Source organism: Catharus ustulatus, chromosome Z, assembly GCF_009819885.2.
Source record: "Catharus ustulatus isolate bCatUst1 chromosome Z, bCatUst1.pri.v2, whole genome shotgun sequence".
NCBI lineage: Eukaryota > Metazoa > Chordata > Aves > Passeriformes > Turdidae > Catharus > Catharus ustulatus.
The window spans coordinates 33,729,717-33,745,509 of record NC_046262.2 but is presented as its reverse complement, the minus strand read 5'-3'; positions in this window follow the sequence as shown (position 1 = coordinate 33,745,509).

Sequence of the window (15,793 nt, the reverse complement as noted above, 5' to 3'; positions counted from 1 at the left end):
TAAGGATTAGTGACCCATTCAGTATCCTTTCAAGAAAGGAAAGAGGACTTTAGAGAGAAAGCCTGGCATCACTTAAAACATTCTTTCTTTATTTCAAACACAAATCCTTACTAGCAAACCAACAGTGCTGTTAATTTAATCAAGGGGAAATCATTAGGGTCACGTTGCTCTATTTTCCTGTTATTTACATTCTTTTAGATAGTGTGTTTACTCCTTTCTTTAGTCACCAATTCCACTGGTTTCTTCCCTACCAATTTCTTTGGTAAGGGCTATTAACCATATAGACAAATTTATACAAGCCTCAGGCCTTCAATTCATTTGTCACTTCATAACTACATCTATACACTGTGCCTCATTACATGCTCTGAAGTTATCTACAGACCAGCAATACATTTTTCCCCTTTATATTTTGGCCAACTTCCTTTCCTCCTTGTAATAATGAGCTTCAGTAGACCAAATATGTTCTCTATTTTACTGAATTTATATGAAAAATCATGTTTTTCTACAAAAATTAATTTATTCCTATTTCTTAGTAAGCTAAACAAGGATTGAGTTTTACCAGGGTGTTTCCCTCACCTTCAAACAATTAACAAGTTTCTTCCCATATTTCTTATTTCTTTCAAGTGTTGCTGTTAGAGGTATATGTACTGTAGTGGTATCAGTTTCACAAAAACTCTGCATCTTTGCATCTACTGATTATTTACATATTTCAGAAAGTTAGATGCAGTGTTGTTAGTATGGAAGTGCAGATTTATTTTGAATTGCTGGAAGCACCTTAAAGGTATAAAACTCATGCACATGACATTGGTTTTATGATCTCTGTTTATCATCCTTCAACAGCGGCCCAGAAAGAAAACCAGTTCTGAGTGGGGACAACTCCTCAGCTCTGCCTATGAACCAACAGACTATACAGGTGAAAAACAGCATTGAGAGTAAAAGATGGAGGATGGAAAACTTCATGAATCTTCAGACAGTTCTGATAGCCTAAGCAGATATCAGGAACTGAGTTCTGATCCCTTCTTAAAATCAATCACATATTTCTCATATAAACATCTCTAAATGTAAGATCACCTGCACAGAATTACTAGGAAAGATTTTTGGATTTTGCAGCTGTAACATAAGAGAAGCTGGTCAGAACATATAGTTTTTTGGGTTTTTTTTAAGATGTCACAAAAATATTAAGCATATCCACACAGAAGTTTATAAAAATATTTTGACTTTGGAAATATACTTTATATTAATGTGTTGGGGTTTAGGACTCTTCCTTTTGTTTCTTTCTCTCAGGGAATTTTCTCCCATTCATGTAGCCAGCAGACAATAACAACCAGGTACTTAAGAGAGACAGAAGAAGGGGTCACATCTCAGGGGAGGGGTCCAGCTGTCTACTGTACCTTTTTGCCAGGGTGTTTCTCAGGGAAGGGGAGAGATACCAGGAGCACTCGGCTGGGGAAAAGGGGCTGAGTGCTGCTCTTCCCTCTCTTGTGCTTTTGGCCTTTGGAGGTGGGAGAGGCTGTGGTTGCTGCAAGGAGGATTCACCACCACTGCTGGGTTCTGTTTCCTGCCGACTTTCCTCTACTCTTGCTGCTTCCTAGGGACCTGCTGGGGCACCAGGATCGGCTGCCCTAGGGTTTATGAACCAAAGGCTCTCTCCCATCCCTTCAGCCCGGGCACCAGGACTGGCACTGCACAGCGTTTATGAACCAAGGCCTCTCTCCCATCCCTTCAGTCTGAGCACAGGCACCGGCACTGCCCAGGGTTTACGAACCAAGGCCTCTCTCCCACCCCCTCAGCCCAGGCCCCGCCGCCATTCCCGTGTGCTGCCGGCTCCCGCCTCACAGCGCCCCCTGCAGGCGCGGAGGAATCATCACCCCCGCCCTGCCCGAGGAGCCACCACTGCCCCTGCTGGCCGTGCCCGGAACTGCAGCACGGGAAAGCAAAGAACAGGAAGAGACTGTTTATTGGGTTTTCTGGGAGTTTTTCCTTTTGTTTTTTGTTGCTGCAATTGTTGTTTGTTTGCCTTCTTATATACATACATACTAATAAAGAAATGTTCCTTTTCCCATATTTTTGCCCGAAAGCCCTTTAATTTCAGAGTTATAATGAGGGAGGGAGGTCGTATTCTACATTGCAAGGGAGGTTCCCACCTTCCTTGGAAGACACCTGCCTTTCAAACCAAGACAGAAGGCTTAGCTTTTTTGCTCTTAACTGGAAATGACAAAAGCAGGAACTTGGGTGAGATGTAAACAAGAAAATGTTTTCAGACCTAATTGGAAGAGAGGAACATATTGTAATAACTTCCCTCTCATTACTTTGAGAGAAGAGTATTAAGTAAGAATATTCTTGTGTCTTGCATTTCCTGCATGTCAAACTGAGCAGGAATTGTATGGCATTCTCCTTGATAACAATCAGAGAGGAACCTCTAATCACCCTTTCCTTGCCAGATTCCTGGGCTTCAGGATTCCTTCCTCCCTGTGTGTATGGATGCCCCCACTAGTGGGTTCCAATTTGCAGAAATGTTCACCCCAAGGATACCAAATGCACGGGATCAGCTGTTTGGGAAGACTGCTAATACATGGCACTTAGACTGTTGCTTATTTTCTCTGTGCATTTGAGCAACAGCGTCTAAAGGATGTCCTTACGCCCTAGATTGTCATTACAGACCTTAGTACGGGAGACCTCTTAAAGCAGATCTCAGTAATATAATATTATAGAAAATACATGGAAAAACCTATTCCGGACAAGTTTAGACATAATGTAGGATTATGTCTACAGCTGCTAAGTATTGATATGCAAAAATATTACCGAAAAAACACCTGTTTATTTGTTTAAAAAATATGGAGATTTTTTTCCTCTTTCCGTACTGAATCCTGTAGAAATAAGTAACCAGTGGTCCAGTTATAGAACCAAAATAGTTGAAAGAGAGAGGAGATGCACACAGCCTTAAGCAGTGCACCGCTAAATGCAGGCAGTAGTTACAACTTGAGGGAATTTTTTAAAAGTGCTTTTCAGCTAGATACCTGTTATCTGAGCGTCCACAACAAAAATAGAAAAGCTATGTAAAATTTACAGAATGTTAAGAAGATAAGGACAAAGGCCAAATGGAAAAGAATTGCTGATGTTATTCTAAAATGCCACCAGAAGAGATGAAAAGTAGCAACTGTTTTCTGTGTCCTCTGGAACACAAGTTCTCAAGATTTACAGTGAATACTTGAGAGAGATATAACAGGAAAAAGATGAAAGTAAAAAGATAATCTTGATAACAGAGATTCAGAAATTGGTATTATTTTATCAACATTTTCTCCTTCAGGGCAAGCTTCTTAACAAGCTTCTTATTCATCCTCTACACAAAACATGAACAAAATATAAAATAAGAGGCTGTTGCTTCAATATGTAGACTGGAAAATGGTAGAGTGAAAAAGACATAGTGCAAGTTGTACAGTCATTTTCTGTATAAAGCATCAATAGACACCATCTTATGTAACACGGTCCTGAGGGAACTAGCTGATGTTGTAATAACCAAGACATTTTCTGTCACAATTGAAAAGCCTTGGCAGTCAAGCAAAGTTCCCAGTGCCTGGAAAAAGAAAAACATTGCTTCCATGTTTAAAAAGTAGAGAAAGGAAGACACAGTGAACTACAGCCTGGTGAGCCTCACCAGCCCGGCAAGATCATGGAGTAGTCAACAATGGATGACTGACGGATGCTATCTGTCTAGACTTTTGTAAGGCCTTCAATATGGTCCCACATGATATCCCCATCTCCAAATACAGAGCTGATTAATGGACAATTCAGTAGACAAGGAACTGGATGGAGGGATGGATGGATGGATGGATGGATGGATGGATGGATGGATGGATGGATGGATGGATGGATGGAGCCAGAGAGCTGAGATTAATGATTCTGTATCCAGGTGGAAGATGGTGACAAGTGATGCCCCTCGAGTCTCTGTCTTGGGACAAGTGCTCTTCAAAATCTTCATCAATTACATTGATGGTGGGATTGAGCCCACCTTCAACAGATTTACAGATGACCTGAAGTTAGAAAGTACTGTTGATACAACTGAAAGATGGGATGCTATTCTGAGGGACCTAAACAAGCTTCAAAAGTAGGCTCACAAGATCTGCAAGAAATTCAAGTACAAGGTCCGGCTCGGGATAATCCCAGATATACAGAGTGGGAGAAGAAGTCAGTGAGACTGATCATGCCAAGAAGGACTGAGAGTTCTTGTGAATGAAAATCTGGACGAGCCAACAGTATGTGCTGTCAGCCCAGAAGGCCAGTCCTTGGTCTGCATCTGAAGAGGCGTAAGCAGCAGGTGAATTGAAAGGGTTTTTCCCCCTCTACTCTGATCTTATGATTCCCCACCTGGAGTGCTCTGTTCAGCTCTGGGGTCCTTAATAGAAGAAAGAGCATGTCCAGAGGAGGACCATGAAGATGATCAGCAGGCTGGAGCAACTCCCCTATAATGACAGGCTGAGAGAGCTGGGGCTGTTTAGTGTGGAAAAAAAAAGGCTCCAGGCACACCTCAACTGTAGTCTTCCAGTAACCTAAAGTGCCTTAAAAACAGGAGAGGGACATTTTATATGGGCAGAGAGTGAAAGGAAATGGGAAATGTATTTAAACTGAGAAAGGACTGGTTTAGACTAAATAAAAGGGAAAAATTCCTTATTCAGAGGGCAATACAACATTGGGAGAGGTTGCGCAGAGAATTTTGTGCACTGATTCCTTGAAGTGTTCAAGGCTGGGTTAGATGGGGCTCTGAGTAACTTGATCGAGTAAAAGGTGTCCCTGCCCATAGCAGGAGAGCAGGAACCAGGGAACCAGATGATATTTAAGGTCCCTTCTCAAGACATTTCATGACACTCTGGTTCTATTTTGATCTGGGTCTAGGAAGTCTTGCTGTAGGTCACATCTTTAATTACAGACATACTCAAGAGCTTATCTCAGAAAAAGTTATGACTTATTTAGCACAAACTGTCTCCCGTGGCCTTTTTCTTAGCATACTGACTCAGAGTAAAACACCCGAAGAGAGTAAAAGTTTTAAATACTTTTCCTTAAGCTAGAAATGCTAGGTTATTCAGAGTTTTCTTTCTTTGTTTGTTTTTGCTACTGAAACCCAGGAAGGATATGGCATATAGAATGCATAAGCAAGAAAAAACAGCAGTCATTTTTCTTCAGTGGAACACCTGAAAACAAGATAGTAGAACATTAAATCTTTTCACTCTCCATTTTGAGTCAAAAGCATGAATTCAACAAAAAAAGGAAAAATTCTCCAGTGCTGAGACCTTTACATATAAGAAATTTTAATTTACATTTAAAAGTAAGAAAAAGTTATCTCTCACAAAAAGAGAGAAAATAATTTGAAGCAAGGTAACTTCTATTCTTTGATAATAGCATAATCCCATGGGGGAAAAAGAACACCAGATAACATAACATAGATGAGTTGACTTCTTTATTAAGCGGATCAAACCAGGGGGATAGACTATGTTAGGTAAAGGATTGTGCACATGTGCACATGCACAGTTTCATGCTAGAATGCTGAGGATGCAGAAAAAGTGACTGTCTAGTGGCTCCATGATGGGCTCTGCCTGAGGGCTTGGCAGACAAAGCTTTAACAGTTGAATTCTGCATGTTCTGTTTCTTCATGGTTCCAGATGTCCACACACCAGCTTCCCCAAGCTCTTATTGATGGGGATATTTAGAGCCACATGCTGTCTCAAATGGATACACAATGGTATCACACTAGGCTGTTTCAGTGGTTGTTCTCTTGGCACTTTTTAATCCATGGTCCATATCATGGCTCATTCCACTCAGTTCTTGCTTGCCTGTCAAGAACTAAATAGTTCTTGTGGCTTCTTATGCTTGGGTACCTTAGAGAAATGGTTGCAATAATTCTGCAGCATATGAAAAACACTTTGAGACAAAAACATCAAATATTTGGAAAAGAATGAAAATTCAAACATCCCATGAAAAATATTTGCTTTCAGCTATCACAGGTTATTTTGCCTTCTGTACCATCCAGAAGTTTTGAGAATCTATCACAGCAGAGAATATCCAAATAATTTGGCATTGAGACTGCACGTTCCTTGGAAACCCTGTGTTTTGTAATCCAGATGGGTTTAACTGTAAGGAATTTCCTTAGGTCTTTAGGAACAAAGAACTAGCTGATATAATTGCTGTCACTAATGATGCTCTGAAAGGACCAAGGAATAAAGACAGCAAAGATTGGTTGCTAGAAGGGATTTTCCAGAGCTCATCAACAAAACATTTGTACTTTGCATATTCACGATACTTGCAAGGAATGTGCTGACACTGTCATGCCTGGAGCCTTCCCTCCTACCGTGGTGCGCTGGTGGAAGCAGAAGCCTGTATCCATGGAGCTCTATCCCCACTCTTGTGTTCTTGACTTACATTTCTGTTGCAATAAGGACAAAAAAAGACCTAGTTTCTTTTTGTCCGAGTGTTTTGGGTTTTTTAAAATTAATTTTAAATGGTCAAAATGATAGCTAGGCATAGTGAAAGCCTAAGGAAAATGTGTCTCTGTGTGATGCTGGACAAAGCATTGGCATTGATGATGACATTTGGCACTGATGATGACATCTCGGGTGGAGTCATGCAGGGACACATGACAGTGGTTTGCCATCACTGTACCTGTACCTTTGACATCCTGAGTCTTTTCTGCCTCATCCATAACAAGCTTCCAGTGCCTTATTTTATTATCCTCTTGCTCCGTGCACTCTTTCCTTCTGCACATGGGCATAAGGTTGATATGATTAAAATCTAGTTATGTGGATGGTTTTCAGATTTCTCACGAAGAGTACTTATTTCATCATTTTTAAGAGGTATTTTCAGATTTGCTGTTTACCAATATGAAAAATTTTTGGAACAACCCTGGAGAATGCAACTTCCCTTCTGAAAACACTTATTGTTCCCTATTCTCTCACATATCTGGCATTCAAGTCACAAATTAATTAAATTCCTAGACAGTATTAGTTCCCACATCTCTTCTCAATGCATTTTTAGAGAAACAAAACAAAATACATTTAAAATTACCCTATACTCATAGTGAGCACTGAGACAACAATTTCAAAACACATTTTGTTAAAAGAAGTTTTCAATCCCTTATTCCTCAAGGACTCAAATATAAACTAGTTAGAATTTTTAAAAATCTACTATTAGCAGAAACCTCAATTAATATATGTGAAATATTCAGGAAATTTCAGATGAAAGATGCTGTGAACTGTCAAAATATTCACATTCTAATATATTCTTTGAGAAAGTTTGTCCCAAAGTAAACACCTCTCCTAGCTAAAGGCTGACGGATTTTGGGAGAAGTAGTTTGTGCTTGAATGGACAATTTCAGAAGCTATTAAGATTTTTCTTTTTCAATTTTATGTTTTCTGAAGGTGAGTATTTGCAATTCTATTATTATATAGGATAGAGGGGAGGAAAAAAAATCTTAGTTTAAGTGTGTGCCTGACTGAAATAACAAAGTTTTGCGCTGGAATGATCCTCAGTGAGCTGACAGCTAAAAATATGCAGGACAGATTGGTAATGTAAATACTATTTCACTGTTTTACTGGATTATTCAACCCTTGGATGTGTTTTATCAACCAATTCTGAAGGACAATATGAAAAAAACCCTGCCTAGATTATGAAAATGTGACAAATGAAAATAAGTAGGGTAAGCTTTAGCTATTTCCTCAGCTTGGTCTTTTGTGCTGTTTGGGGAGTTTAAAATTCTAAAATTCAGGTTTTGAAGATATTGAAAAAGTAGGCTTTCAAAGTTGTCGCTGTACGACACCCATTATGTATAGAAGTGTCTACGTCTGTTAACAGTATCCTTTAAAACTAAATTCCAGAAAGACAGTGGATCTATTTAAAAGTTAGTAACATTAAAATGAAATGTCAGGGTGCCCTCTACTGGCGCACAGTAGTAGCACCAAACAGTAACAAAAATGAGGCATTTGTAATGCACAGTGGTCCAAAATCAGAAAGATCAAGTGCTGCATTTAATTTCAAATATCTTGTCTTCGTTAACCACAAGTTTACATCCCTCCCACGTCTTGAAAAGGTGGTGGTACCATAGGGCTGAACGCAGCTTGAAGAAACAGACTGGCTTCTCCAATGGCTTCTGAGTACATGTCAGAATCAGCCACAATCACAATGCATCAACAAGGCTGCAAGGTTGTGCATTATCAACGCTTGACAAAATGCTTCCCAGGGTATGAAGATAAAAACCAAGCATATTCTGTTAAATTTTCTACATCTCATGAAAGCCTACAAGTTCTGCAAGGACTGTGAAATTCCTGCTTCTGCACAAACTTTCCCTGCTCTAGTTCTCCACAGGAGCTGCGACAAAAATGGGCTACTGACCTGTGTTAAGCTTAGAAAAAGATTGACAGTTGCACACTATCAAGAGGGAAACAAATATCAAGTAAACAGATGCCTCAGATATCAAGTGAAAAGCTCCTTGTGCAAAATGGAAACATTTGCTCTGAAGGGGCAGCAGCTGATTGCTGACTGTCAGCATCCATTGTCTGACATGGGGAAGAAGATTTTAACAAGTTTCTATTCTACCAGCGTTTTAGTAGTAGTACCAGTATTTAGTATTAATATTAGTATCTCTCAAAGGAAGTATAAAAGCCAGATAAGCAGACTTGTTTCTTGATACTGCTCTTCAATATTACAGAGAAGCAGGAAGTGAGAGATTTCCTCATAGGGAATCAGGCTTAGAGGGAATTTCGCAATTCCATAAAGTTTCCTTTAGACACAAAGAAATGACAGATGTGTAAGCTGGATGTTATTTATTACTTTTGCAAATTGAGAATCAGAATAGAAATAGAAGCACTGATGCTTGTTGCAGCATTACTTGACAGACCCTCTGTCATGAAGGTGTGGAGAACACACCACCATATAGCTGCACAGTCTAGTGAAGTGCTAATGTTTTGACCACCATATAACTATGAAATTGCAGTGCATTAATACTTGTTTCCAAATAGCTTCCCAGTATTCAGTGGAAGACATCTTCAGGTTAATTCTGTTTTCAGACTCTCAGCTGAAGTTTAGAGTATTAATGCTTTGTAAATATTCTTAAACAGTCAAAAATAAAATACCTGGCCTTGAATAAAAGCAGAAATTTTGTTTTGGCTAGAACAATACTATAGTTTTACAAAGAAAACAACAGATTTTTTTTTTCTCAAGTCCACAGTGTAAGGTCTGAGAGCTTTATGTACATTAATATCTATTCTCAACCACTCTGTGAAATACGGAATTATTATCATCCTTGTTGCACAGTTGGAGAATTAAAACCAAATGCATTACCCAGGCAACAATTTTTTTGTCAGCATGGGAAATCAAATCTATGCTGATTTCCATCCCAGAACCTAAAACTGATCAGGCAGCATGTGACCTTCTGATTTTGGGAACCCCATGAGATGCTGCTAGACTTCCAGGTGGAAGAAAACAGTAACTTCATGATGCTCTAAAGTGAAAGCAAGGAGCAGTTTTTGGGTGAAGGAATGCTGAGGATGTAGTGAAATGATCAATAATGTCCTATCTTTGGAAGCTTACTAATTTTTAACAGCTATCACAAATTTACACATAGCCAAGACACCAGTTCTGCTCTGTTGTATTGGACATTGTGGTGTACCAAGCTTTTTATCCTCTTGATCAGAAGTGTTAAAATGATGGTATAAGCATTCCAACTTCCTTCTATTTACTTTATATCTAAAGTTTTTTCTGCTCCTGGAAGATGACACTTTAAAGCACCTGCTTAGAGGACCTGCAGAAACTGATCCACTGCCTTAGCACCCTGCAGAGGAGCTGGGTACAACGTTCCATCTGAAGGTAACTGTAGGACTGATGAAGCTGATGCATCTGCAGCTTCCTCTAGATATCACCACTGATCTGTGGCAATGTCTCTCATCATACTGTATCTTTTCTTCATGGCTCAAAAGGACTGAGAGAAGTCACCTTTTTTTCCTGAAGCTGAAGAATTAAATTATTCTTGAAAGGTTTTCCATTTATGACTATTTTTTTCTTTGTGCAGTATTTGTTCTAGGACTACCCATGTTTCACTTCCAGGCTAAAATCAGAGAAATTCTAGGAAAGCATTATCCTTTACCTAGAAGAACAGAAAATCAATAAAATTCCTCCCTCTTTTTCTTACTCTGCTGTTCCCTTATGATTTAGGAAGCATTTATTTACAGTAGCACCTGAAAATTCAGCAGTAAGAGAGGATGGTTCTGGTGAAACTTCCTACTAGCAGTTTGAACTTCCTTTCTTCCTCTTCTAAAGCTAAGAAGGTCTTGTTTATCATGCACCCCCATACATGGCCTGAAGCTTCAGTCATATGGTACCTCTTACATTCCTGCCCAGAATCTTCTGGGTTCTTCCTACTGTGATCTGTGCAGATCCAGGCAAGCGCAGATATGACATGTTTGACTGGGACTGACCAGTTAGATTAAGTGCTCTGATTTTTGCTCAATATTTTAGATGTGTTGAAGATCAAACCACCCAACAGATCTCAACATAAGTCAAGAAAATTTAACTGCATACTGCACTCAGTTCTACTTGCAGAACTGGCAGAGGATTTTCTGGTTTATCAGTTGCAAAGGGTAACAGATGAGTTTTGCCAAGCTTTCACTGCTTCTGAATAATAAATACAAATACTTGAGGAACTTTACAAACAAAACCTGTGATGGCAACTGGGCTAAATAAAAAGTCAATGGGCATTTCAAGAAACCGAATTTTATATACAGGCACTCCAAATGCATGTTAAATGTTTGAAATTTCACCAAGGTATTTGTGGAATTCTTCTTACGCAGTCAACTTGGGGCAATTATGCAAGTTGTATATTGTCACACTGACCATTAGATGCCTCAGTACCTCTCAAGTACTTTAGCCAGCCGGCCATTATAGCTGTAACAGTCACACGGAGTCATAATGCATACCATACACCAGCTAACTTTTACAGTGCTAAGAATAAACTATTTCCAGCAGAAACAAAAACTCTCTTTAAAAAAATTAAAATTAAAAAAAAAAGGGAAAAACTGCACCTCCAGCTTATGCATATTCAAGAATTAACCAGACACGGCACTGAGCAGTATTATCTAATCATACCTCTGAGAAGGAGGTTGAATTAGACTCTACAAATCTATGTTTTTCCTTGGTTCTATGAAAATTAGTTTCACCAACTAACATGAAAATAGATGACATATTAACTGTATTCAGTATTTAAGAATCTTACCATCATTTAAGCATCTAAGTGTTTCCATGGTCTGCTCTACATATAGACAAGTGGTACAGAAATACATTCAATTTATTAGAATCTCGTAATATAACATTCTCTGAGGTTTTACATCAGAATAGTCAAACCAAAAACCAATGTCAGCCAGGGGACAGTGAGGCAGATAGAACACTGACTGAAGGGTTGAGTCCAGACAGCTGTCTTCAGTGGCACAGTGGTCACACATGAATGGTGTACACCAGTGACCCCTGGTAATGGGTGCAATCTTGCTCAATTTGTTCATCTTTGTTAAAGTAGAGCTGGAAGAGGGTCATGAACACGGCCAGGGGACTAGAGCATGTCCTCTACAAGGAAAGGCTGAGATAGTTTGGTTTGTTCAGCTTGGAGAAGAGAAGACTCTAGGGACATCTTATTACAGCCTTTCAACCTATAAAAGAGGCTTATAGGAAAGATGGAGAGAAACTTCCTAAAAAGGCCTCCAGGAACAAACAAGGGATGGGGCAAGTGGTTCAACCTGAAACAGGAAAATTCAAATTGGACATAAGAAAGTAATTGTTTTACAAGGAGAAGGGTGACGCACTGGAGCAGATGGCCCAGAGTAATTTCCTCATCACTAAAAATCTTCAAACTCAGCAACTAGATCAAGTGGAAGGCATCCATGCCCACTGCAGGGTGAGGGCTTGGAACTAGACAGTCTCCAAAGTATCCTTCAAACCCAAACCATTCTACGACACTGTGATTTCATTATTAATAGTTTGGAAGATTAGGCACTCTCCATAACTTTGAAGATGATACAAAACAGGGAGGGGTGGCTGATAGAGTGTTGTTCTGGCATTTGGAGGGACCCACGCTGGAGAACTGGGCTTCATGAAGTTCAAGAAAGTGAAGTACCCAAGCAGATGGTCTTTGTGATGTGGAAGCACAGCACAGCTAACCAGGAGCTATAGGAAGTCACTGTTGCAGCTCATGGAGAGTGGTGTTGGTGCTCACCACAGTGGTGAGATGAAATGGGAAACAGCTGTGGGGTACCAAGTCCAGGGCACTATAGCCATAGTCCAGGGATGTGCAGCCCCACAACACCCTGGCACAGGGTCCCTATTTGAAACCATCCTTTGTCTCTCTGCATCAGTCCTCATGGCCTTAGCAAACCTCTTGCACGACCGTGTAAACCTCTGGTCTGGGAGGTGACAATTACTATAGGGATCATTAGAAACACTACTAAAACAGCTGTCTTGGTGATGTGCATTGCAACTAGTGCCTACTGAAGGACCTTGCTCCCACGTGAAGGCAAGGCTCTGAGCACAGGACGTGCAACAAATCAGTGGCTGTTGAGGGAAAGTTCCTATATAAGCACTGTTTATGGTGGTTAGATAAATTGCTGAATCTTCCAGTTTCAGACAGTGACACAAAGAAACACCAGTGTTTCTGCAGGTGCTGGGAAAACAGAGCTTGTCAGATAGAGGCCCAGGCTCTCCTGGAGTCTCTCCATTCACAGATAAGCAGAGACAGACAAGCTTGTGCCCCTGTATCTTTCCCTGCTTCTTTTCAATTCCTTGTTTTACAAAAGGTGGAGAGAAAGTGAGCAACACAAGCCCATAGCACTGTGCAAGGGAGAACAAGAAGCATGAGGCTGGCTAAGCATGAGGCCGGCTACCCCTACCCCACCAAATGAGCTGTGGGGCAGGAGATGGCTCTCACTACAAGGATTTCAGCTTGTCCACTGTTTGCCCTAGCAGCACCTGAAAGGGAGAGGTTTTCTGTGTGTGTCCCAGAGCTATCAAAGTTTTCAAGAGCCAGCAGCTCAACAATGGCATAGCTGTTTCTGAAATTGCTGTTTCTCTGACTGCTCCACTGTGTTACATCTCCAAGGAAATACTAAACTAACAAAGATAAACGGCTTAGAAATTTTCTGTACATTACAGTGCACAGCAAGAATATGTATGGCAAATCTGTTCCCATCTTCTGCAATACATTGCATCAAATGGCAAGGAAAGACAGCAAAGCCTTCTGGAAATTTCACCAAGACTGTGCTTGAACTACCGGAATGCCAAAAGTTTAAAAAATATAGAATAATAATTACAGAACATTCTAGACATTCTGAGCTTAAGTCTAAGTCAACCTTAATGAAAATTAAACATATCTATAGAATGTACTTGCTTTTAAACAATGTTACTTGAGTATATGCTCTAATTCATTGTTTCATTTGCCTAACACAAAAAGTCAGCCTAGTCCTGTGCTGGGAAGAAGACCCTTTTCCACTGACCTACATGCACCTGAATCCTTGCCTTCATGAGATACGAGAAGCTTAGGATAGATTCTGAAGCAGAACTGTTTTGTCAAAGAGTGGCCATAAAGATTTGTAAGACCTAGAAGTGTGAAACCAGAAAAGAATTCCTCATAGCAGTTTTCAAGTCTTGTCAAAGCTGTTCCTGTGGGAAAAGCAGTATGACTATCTTCAGAGGGAGAACTGTCTGCAAGCCAGATTTGAATACAAAATTCTGGATGTGACTACCATCTTCTTTCTGGAGGGAAGAGGCTATTTCAAAAGAAAAAAAAACTCTACATTTTCAATCACTTCTTTATTTAGATGGAGAACTGTTCAGGGAATTGTTGGGATATTTTGCTATGTTTTTCACAAAGATTCACTCTGCTATAAATAAAGCAGGCTAAGAACCTTACAGTTCAACAGAAAAAAAGCCAACATCAAACTCAAAACATTTAGTTATATTTGGCAATTGATAGCTGAATGTTGGCAGGCTTCCTAATTTCCTCTGTGAGGAGCAGTTTGGCAGCCAAGTTTGATAACTAGGAACCCATGTTGTATTTTTATAATATTTCTGAAAATGTACAGCTTAGGAAGCAGGATGACAAAGTTGTAAATGTCCCAGAGAAAAATTATTCTATCCATCAACAACATACCTTATGTGATTATAGAATGAGAGAGTCAGTGAGCTCCATAGGCAAAGCTTTGAACTACCTGATGTGCAAACGCAAACACCCTCCTGCTTTTTTTTTTTTTTGGATCACTCTGTTTATGCTAGTACTGAAGGTTTAGATGCAAACTTTTGTCAGCCCTGCTAATTCCTCTCTTAGACAAGTCAGATTTTGATCTTACCACCTCAGGAATAAAGCATTCTTTAGATACTACCTGCAAAAAACACAGAATAGAGCAATAAGGAAGTGCCAAGAATTGTGCAACATGTCAAGACCAGGCCCATGCCATCATAATGACTGTTCTGTACAATCCTTCTGGTCCCATTTGCTGAAAGACACTACCATTCCCTACACCTTAAAAAACAGGGCCCCTCAGCAGGGTGGGGCATTACTGCATGCCAACCACCCTTTTGCTCTAAATCACGTAAATTCGTCTCTGAGGTTGTTGCCCTGTGGTTGCATGCTCTCCACAAATGCCACAGAATAATAATCTGACAAAACAGAGGTGTGCTGGTGCAGTACCTGTGACTGCTAGGCCTTGATAATTAACCTACTTAACAGTTCTGCAACTGTTTATAGCAATACTAACTGATAGTAACTGTAGTATGGCACCATTAATGCATCTGTAAAAAAGTTTCACATCCACTGTGTTTGAAACAGATTTCTTTCAATCACTGACAGAAATTTCCTTAGAGGCCAGCCATAGGATTTACGGCTGAACTGCAAAAAAAAGTTGCAGGAATCGTATCTCTATCTTAATGTATATTAATAGTTTGGGTTGGAAGGGACTGTAAATTGTCAACTAGTCCAAGACCCCTGCAATGAGCATCTTCAACTACACCAGTTTGCTCAGAACCCCATCCAGCCTGACCTTGAACAGATCGTTGAATAAGGTGCCATCTCTTCTATTCTGTCAGTCTATGTCAACGTGCACTGGTGTCTTCGATTGCAATACAGGATGTGACCAAAAGTATCTATTCTATCACTATCTGTTGAGACCAGATGGGGCAGTGATCCTTATCTCCATAGCAGATATTCTGCTAACGGGCCATCCGCTGAAACCAGGCAGGGCATTGTACTTTATCTTTTCACAACCCATCCTTTCTCCAGCGAGTTATCTTCTGCTAATGGCCCATCGAGTCCCACTGTGTGACTGATAAAATTACTTCATCCCATTGAGAGATGTTCTAGCCAGGGAGGGGAGCCAAGTCTTTCCTACCAAGATAAAAACAGATTTGGAACACCAAGGTAGCCCTTTTTCCACTGGATTCCAGAGGAAAACCAGACCTTTCCACATCATTACTGGACCTTCAGAGAAAAACTGCACCTTCTACAGGAGCACTGCTTCAACTGAACCACATCTGTCCCTGCAAGAGGACTGCGGCCACCATTTAGTGGGACTGTGCCTGACGGGGTGTCAGGTTGTATTCTGACTCTGTTGGGTGTTTTGGGTTTGATCTTTGTAGTACTGTATTTCTATTTTAATCTCCCTAGTAAAGAACTGTTATTCCTATTCCCATATCTTTGCCTGAAAGCCCCTTGATTTCAAAACTGCAATAATTTGGAGGGAGAGGGTTTACATTCTCCATTTCAAAGAGAGGCTACTTT